Below are 9,373 nucleotides of genomic sequence, written 5' to 3' on the forward strand. Positions count from 1 at the left end.
TTTAACTAAGAAAAAGGCAACAAGAACAGTTCGGTATTTGTTCACATTTGATTTCACACCAAAAATATAGTGTCAATAATTTTTATATACAGAAAATTGAATAAATTATATCTTGTGCATTTACAGAACCTTCTCCCCAACTGGTTTTGTTTATTTACTACACATTATTAGACATGGCCTATTAATTATGTTGTATTTGTTCTATACATTATAATGACCATATCATGGGATTAACTTGGGATGGTTCTAATCAACATAATCTTGGATTAGCATTAAAAGTGGGTTGTTTTCCCATCCTTCTCTATCCAAATTTCCCTTTTTAACAAGCAATTCACTTGTTACAATATACTTGTCAAATAATTATCATAAGTTGATGTAGTGCATCGCATGACTGGATGTGTAATGATTTGCATCATTGGTTTTGCAAGAATTGCGTGACTTTCTTAATTCAGGTCATGCGTAGTTGATAGAGCAATGTGTGAAATGTTGGATGTCATAGCATGACTTATGTTTTGCGTGACTGGTATTAGGGAGACCATGGATAGCAATTTGATAGTCCCATGATGTATGGCAATTTTCATATGGCATTGCGTGATACGGATTCAAATTGCATTGTGTGTGTAGTTGAGAGGGCATCGCATTACATTTTTTTCATGCATGTTGGGCTTGATTTTCAAAGGTTGCGTGACTGAGTAAAAAGGTCAATGCATGACATGTTGGTCATCATAACGTGACTTATGGTTTGCGTGACTAGTATTAGGGAGACCTTGGACAACAATTTAACAGTCCAGTGATGCATGGGAATTTTCTTTTGGTATTGCGTGATACGGATTAAAACTGCATTGTGTGCTTAGTAATAAGAATGTTTAGCTTGTATGTATAATGGGTGGAAATTTTCACCAACTGTTTGTCTCCCAAATCCTTTAAACTGAACCTTATCTTTTAGCATTTATCAGCCCTTTACCTCAAACATTTCATCAAACCCTAAATCCCAAAATCCTTAGACGAATCCATTTTTACTGAAGCTTTTATCCCAATTCCCTCTCATTTCTTGAGACCCCACCATGAGTCAAAAGACAAAACAAACGAAATCTACTGCTAACTAGGCTTTAGGTGGCTCTGTTAGAGCCGGTTCTACCTCTTCCGCTTGTGGGAGTTCTTTCCTTGCCAACTTCATTGATGCGTTGCATGCACAGGAATTCAGAGACAACTTTGGTAAACAAAGGGTAATCCCAAGGTGCATTATTGACTTTGAGTACCTAGAATCCATTAATTTTCCTTATCTTAAGAATTTTGAGAATTTAGGCTGGACGCATTACTTGAAATTTAATCAAACGTATTATGAGAACTTGGTTAAGGTGTTTTATTTCAATGCGAATTAGAAATTTCCTGATTCGGAGTTTGGTGAATCAGTATCCCATTGCGATAGGTTTGTCACTCACATCATAGGAAAATGTATTCTCGTCACCCACGCAGTCATTGATCACATCTTATTAATTCACACCCATATCAATGATGTGTTATTGATGATGGCCAACTCTAGTCCACTTTTGTTTATCTTCTTCCTAAAGACCAAGGTAGCTCTAATTGCATGAGGCTCTATTTCATTGATCATGTACCCCACCTTATCATCGATTATACCATCTGTTCTCACCAATCCAACTACTCCATGGTCACTAAAGAGTATCTTTGGTTCACCCTCAACATCAAATTCAATTGTCAGATTAATCTCTTAAGGTTCATAATAGATGAAATGCTATGCATCATCCGTGGGGGTGTAGAAAACCTCTTTTATGGTATGTTAATCAATAAGATAATTGATTTCTCTTCTTTTGATATTCAGTGTGATCCATCTAAGTCACATGCCTTTTTCAACCCTATTGATGAGGTCCACCATTATGAATTTGGGATTTGAGTTGAAGAATGACCAATGGGTCAAAAAAGTAGTTGATGAACTTCGGGTTCATGATGAGGGCAATGAGGGGGAACAAAGCACTTATCTTGCTAGCTCGACCACTGCTCAACCTATTGCATCTATTATTGCAACACTTATTGACGTTAAGCAGGGCTTCACTTAGCTGATTTCATTCATGGAGGCCATGGAATCATGCATAATATGTGCATGGGAGTATTGGAGGAGTGAACCCTTGAAATTTTAAATCCCTAATGAGACTTGGAGGATGATATGTATTCCCACTTTGCACCACTATAGTGATTTCTGTGAATCATACCGTTAATTGTGTGTTGATCTTGATATAGACATTTAAAATCAAATGTTTATTCAATTTTTTTTTCGGGTTTTGATTGATGTTATTAGGTGTAAGTTAATGCCTTTTTTTTATATTGGTGTCTTTGACGTATCACTATAATGTTTATCTCGATGATCTACATCGTGTATTTCCTACATTAATTTTTTAGGTTAATGTAAGGGTAGGTTGGGTATCTTGAAGCTTGAAACACCATACATATATGTTACGTTTGGTTAATATCTTGAAGCCTTCAATGTAACATATATGTATGGTGTTTAAGGCTTCAAGATACCTAGAAGGAGGGAAATACACGTTGTGGATGATCGAGATCATAACCAATATTGACCCATTATTAGGAATAAATTTGTTTTTTTCTTATTCATATCTTATATTCTATTTGTATTTTGCACACTTAACATGCAAGTGTTAATGAGTTTGCATATGCCAATAGTGTGACTTGTTGATAGTGAGTTATGTGACATAGGCATGTAAAGCAACGTGTGACTAGTTGATACCCTTTGTGTCTTAGGTTGATATGGCATTGCGTGAATGGGGTGTAGTCATAGTGTGACTGCATTGCGGGAATGGTGTGTATGAATTGCGTGACTGGTTGATATGGTATCATAAGACTTTGTGACTTGGTCATATGGTATCGAGTGACATAGGCATGGTCAGCAATGGGTGACGAGTCCATTGGTGCAAAGGTTGATATGGCATTGTGTGAATACGGTGTAGTCATTGCGTGAGATGTGTAATGTGTGACTAGTTCTTTTGAATTGCGTGGATAGTTCATATGGTATCGCTTGGCTACTTGGTAGACGTTGCGTCACTCACTTATTGTGTGACATGTTTGTCGAAGCCGAGTAAGGCAATTAGGATGGACATATATTGTATTCTTGTTTAATAATAAAACACAATTATGATGGACAATATCAAACCATCATCCACAAACGAGAACCATTGTAACATAATATCCAGTTGAATACCTAAACCCTCAACTAAAAATATGAAAAAACACATGAAAGTTAAACCTCATATTACAAAAAAAATAATAAACCACAAATTGATTGGCAAAAGAGTGCCTAAACCCTAAACTAGTCAAAGATTGTTCATCCCTAAACACAAAATGTGAATCTTCATCTACTCTTCTTGACAAGCTAAAACCAATGATAATTGACTTCCCCTTTCTCTACGTTTCTTGTTGGAGAAACTCCTCTCTGTATGTTTCTTTCGACCCCACTTCTGCTGCTTGGTTACCTATATCTACTCTTTGCATTAGAAGATTCTCAACATTTTGTATCCTTTTTTCCAATTTTTACATTTTCTCAGTCTGATTAGTGAGTTTTTAAGCAATCTTTATAAGAATATTATATATCACATCATTTGATATAGGATCTAGAATAACTTTAGATGGATCAGTGGAAGAAGTATCATGGGCAAGAGGAATTGGGTTGCCTTTAATAGAGTTGAATGACTCATCAACCACAATCTCATATCCCTTTTTTAAGAGCCATCCAATAAAGAGATTATGAGGTCTATGATTGGTCCAATCAGTTAGGTACTTATTGCTCTAGATCCTTTTTTTTTTCTTAACAAGAGCTGATATGATGTTTCACATGGTAGAATCGTCTTATTCTATAAGGTGATGCCTTTCATTCTTTGAATCATATATTGTGCAACATTCACACCTAACTGGCATCCAATTGATTCCATTATCCATAGGTCCTTAGCACTAACATATCTTAAAAGACTACTTCCTCCCTATACTATGAAGGCTAGAAAATTATGTAACAGCTTAGCCATTGCAGATCGAAAATGACAAGTAGAACATGAATTTGTCATGAATGGCTCTATTCTTCCTGTGGTTGAGCCCTACATGGGGGACGGTTCATAAAATGGGGGAAATCTATCTTGTCCCTCTTTGTACTCCATTTTTAAGAGCTTTCCAATATCGAAGGTAGTCACTGTAAACTCTATTCCTTCCAAAAATACATTCAAACTAGACTCTACAAAATCATTAGGATTTTCCAAGTCGTATTTACTTGGGTCTTATTGGTGTAAATTTTTTTGACAAAGGTCGAGTTATAATCCATACTTGGAAAGGTACTTAGACCCTTTAATTTACCCATGTCAAAAAACATATTTAATTCATTCTCAAGCTGTACATATTCATTAAAGCTTCCCCAATCGACCACTTTTCAGCATGATATAGAGGCATTCTTTATTACCATATAGCTATCAACATGTGCGTTGTTCCTAAATCTTGAGAATGAGGATAGAACGTTACCTTGTTCAATGGAAAAACTGATTGATGCTGCAGGCAGTTTAAAAGCCAGTTTCCATTTCTTCTTGGAGTGTAGAGTATAGTATTCATTATCATGCCTATTTTCTTGGACATTGTCACTAACATTGGTAGTGCGATAAGATACGGCCATTGATTTTGATGATGTTGGAGGCTTTGGGTTTCTCGGTTGAACTTATAACTACAGAAAGGTTTGAAAGATTTCCTTTGAATTATGTGTTACGTTTTTCTGTATTATGCGTGCTGAATATGATGTGTTTTGATGTGTGATATGTTAACTTGTTAGCCCAGGATTTAGGGTTTATGGTGGCTTTCCCGCCCCTCTCACCTTTAATAATTGTTTCCCTTTCAGGTTCCCTTTTACAATTTTAATCCAAGTAATGATCATAACTTCAGATTGTGTATTGTGTGATTGGATTTCATACAGGACATGTCACTCAAGTTTGTGTGATTCATTTTCATTCGTTGCGTGACCCAATATTAGGCGTTGCGTGACCCCATGTTAGGCACTAGGTGACCCCATAATAGGCATGTGACTCGTTTGCATAGTGTGACCCCATATTAAGAATTGCGTGACTAGCTCTTATGTATAGCAATTCAACCTTGAATACAGTGAATGGTGTTGAAAGAATTGTGTATTGTGTGAATCTACATCCTCAACTGCATTGCATGACTTACACCAAAGCTTGTTGGCTTCCATCTATGATTAGAAAACAAGATCAATGGTAGACTGTATCGTTGAATTTTACACAACCAAGCCAAGTCTGCTGCTAACAATATTGTTCCATGTTTCAAGTCATATCACAATGGGATAATGAAAGAAAATGAAAGAGTGTGATTTCCTTAAGGGAGGTAGGCTATTTTAATTTATGGGTATGCATAAGTTTACCAAAACACCCATTGATTGGACTGAAGACTTTAAATCTCTCACTCATGTTTCAGGTGAACAAATTGTAACCCTCAAATTGGAAATAAATATTACTATGATGACTAAACTGAGAATGATAAAATGTATCTACACTTTCTGAGCTATGTGATACACTCAAAAAGCCGAGAATATCAAAAGTTTACTTCTTTATTAACAGACCGATCTAGCATATCTTTCCTAAACCAAATTTCCCCTATAATTTATGCCATATGAAATCTATTGTGATTTTTTTTAATTGTTTACAAAGATAAACAAAATATAATCCAGTACAACGCATCTGATGATCCCACAATATTATTTTGAAAGGCATATATCTTGATATGGAAGTTGTTAGACATTAGAGTATCGTCCCTAAATTAGGTCAAACTCAAGTTTAAATAATATTGTTCAATACAAAACTCAATGGTAGGCTGGAAACAATCCTTAACAACTCACATCTGTGAAGCCACTATCTTCAGCTATGACACCCCATATGTTCTTAGAGTTTCTCATTCACGTTGGACAACTATTTCGTGTGTGCTCGATTTGTCTATAAATTGAACATGCCTTAGGTCATCATCATTGTTGAGTCATTAGTAGAGTAGATGATGATATCAGATTTGTCACTAGACCTACAAACAACATCGAGGAATTTCGTCTATTATGACCATAACTCTTGCATTATGAACATCTACGTCGTTGTTTGGCTCCCCCAACTGATGGAATCCTTTTCCTCCTAGGTCTTCTCTTGACCTCACCAACTTGGTGGCAAAACGACAATTTGTTGAACGTCATGGGGGATGTCCCACTCACTAGGATGCCCAACCAAGCAAATGGGAATCGCATATCCCTCCACCTAAGATCGAGTCTTGTAATAGCCCAAAAAGGATTCAATAGCTGCACGTTTGCACTTACTACGAAGACAATGAAATCACAATTGGTGAATAATTTAATATTTAAATTCATTACAAAGAAAATAAGAAAACATGAATGTTCATACCTTATTATTGCCTTGGCATGTTTGCAGGGGAGTAGATCGGTCTGGAGCTCATCGCATGAACACATCTTGGTGGACAAGTTGAAGACTTTGTCCTTAGTCCTGCCTATAGCTTGAAGCTCCACTCGATTGATTGCTTGTGTGGAAAAATGACATGCTTCATTAAACCATGTGTTCAACAGATTGGTAACCCAAAGGTTGAAGGGTGTGGTCAAATTCAATGCCTTCTTGTGCCAGTCATGGAACCAAGTTTGGAACATGCCTCTGATGCACTTGATCAAGATGGTTTTTTTTGCATTTTTCTTACCTACCTCAAACATGCGTTAATACACTTAATAATGTTGGATGTCATAAGCTTGTGGCGCCTTATCGGTGACCGTGCATGTGCCCATCTTTCAGCATGTAATATCATAAGGTGGTTGTAAGCAAGTTTGCAAAGTTGTTTCAGTTGTTTCATATGTCTGTTAATATCAGCGAGCCTATAGCAGTTGGAGGCAAGAGTGAAAATTGTGATAACATTTTCATGCTTGAACATGTTTTTAACATTTTTTCCTAAGTGGTAATTACATGACTATGGTGCTCATCATGGTACACTTTCTCAACTGCATTCTTGATGCCAAGATGCTGATTAGAAATGAACATTGCATTTTCAGGACAACCAATCACATGACTCAATTGGGTAAGAAACCACGACCAAGGCCTTTCGTCCTCCACGTGGCCAATGCCAGATGCAACTGGATATATTTGCTCATTCATGTTTTTACATACTGTAACAAACAAAATACCCTTGCATTTGTCTTTCAGATGTGTGGCATCAATAGCAGCTACAGGGTGTATTATAGCACTAAACCCCTAGAGACATGCCTGAAACGCCCATAAAAAATATTTGAATCGTTGTACCCCATCCATAGTAACAGCTATGACAGTATTAGGATTTTCACATTCCAACATATGAAAATACGAGGGGAGGAGTTGGAATGACTCTTCCAAGGGATCGAAAATAAGACTTTTCGCATACTCTTTATCTTGCCAGGCCTTACCATATAAGCATTTCAATCCCCACTTACGATTCATCTCTTCCGTTATTTCCTTAGGTTTCAATGGTGTTGCATTATTTCCTTGTAGCTTGGAGGAGATAAGCTCATCAATTAATCTCATGCTTGTAGTTCAAAACCCACCTTGCAAACCATCAACAGTGCATGTGTGTACCTTGTGGAACGTTCAAACTTGCCAATATTCACCTTTAGGCAACTTTGTTGCAAACAAAGCAAACTTGCATGCCTTCTTCCTACAAGCAACCTCCAAATGGGCATGACATGACTTTTTAACTCTAATCTCGAAATGCTCTTTTAGTGCCAATATGCTCAAAGCTCATTTTAATTTGGCCTTCGATGGAAACACTTTTTCACAATATAAGTGGTCATCAATTAATCTGGAGTCCTAGGTCGTAACTGGTTGGAAGGATATCATATCTATCCTTGAAATAATCCATTGATGAGATACCCCTTGCATTTACCCTGTTTTGATCACTATCATCAGGAGAACAAATCTCGTTCTCATCAACGATGGGGTTGTCATAAATATGGTCATCACACTTAACATTTTCTAAGACAATAGTTGTGGCATGGTCATCGCACTGAACCTTTCCTAACACAATAGTTGTGGCATGTTCTGTAGTACCATTTGCAAGATTGTAATCCAAAATATCATTGTCTTCGTCCCTGTCATCGTCTGAATAGTCATCATGTCGTCAACATAATCATCTTCACAGTCATCGTCAATCTCATCATTCCAATTCGTAATATCCTCTTTTTCACCATTATCATCAATCTGATCAGATGCATCATCATCACTCACAACCATCACAGTGTCGTTTGCGAATGGCAATGGACCCACTGCATTTTTGGGTGATGGTTGCGTCTGTTGCCAAGAATGAAGTGTTTCGTTCGATGCACATTCTGATTGAAATTGTGCAAACATCATTTTCTGACACCTCATATGTGTACCAAGCTACTCAAACTTATATGCATACATCAATAGTGATTGCCATTGTTGTTTCTTAGGAAATGCATGTTGTGGTATGTCTGAATCATTAAAATTCTATAGTAGGTGATTACTATGTTGGACACCATGTTCATGTGGAATAACATTTGCATTTTGTGCCTTAACAGTCACAAACACTACAACTGCCCTCTCATCTTGCAGAATACTTGCTACATTTTCACTGTCCTTAATAACCACACTTGTAACCCCCACGGCATGACTAAGCAATGCATGTAGTTTCGTTATTATATGAGTTAACCCCAACAACCTTTTTAACCAGCTTCACTAAGCCCAAAATGACAAATTACTCATAACACCCTTCACTTGTGTTTCACCAACCTTGTAAGTGTCATTGATCCAATGACCACTGTATGTAATTATAAGCTTCACATTTGGTAGGCTGCTAAAATTTAACAATAAATAAGTGTCACAATCAATAAATTTATAAAAAATTTCCCCATATTGTACAAAAACTAGTTATGCAATGCTTAAGTCACACAATAACATAAAGTCAATCTCTTAATGTCTAATACAGATTCATGTAATGCTTAAAACCTAGTCAAGAAATGCCTTAAAACAAGAGATGCATTGCACAAGTAATGCAGCGCCTGTGAGCCAGTCTCATAATACTTAATAATAAGTCACTCAATGCCTAATATCCACTCACATTATGCCAACATAACCAGTCACACAATGGCCATATGTCATGCAATACATTAAAACCAGTCAGAATGCCTACAAACTAATCAAGCAATTCTTAAAACCTAGTCAAGCAATACACGTCTCCTATCTAGCCCTACATTGTCTAATATTCAATCACACAATGCCAAATAAATAGGTTATTCATTCCTAATAAGTAGTCATGCAATGCCTAA

The sequence above is a fragment of the Theobroma umbraticum genome, unplaced genomic scaffold (genome assembly GCF_002168275.2).
Source record: "Theobroma umbraticum cultivar Fairchild unplaced genomic scaffold, ASM216827v3 scaffold_51.0, whole genome shotgun sequence".
Lineage (NCBI taxonomy): Eukaryota > Viridiplantae > Streptophyta > Magnoliopsida > Malvales > Malvaceae > Theobroma > Theobroma umbraticum.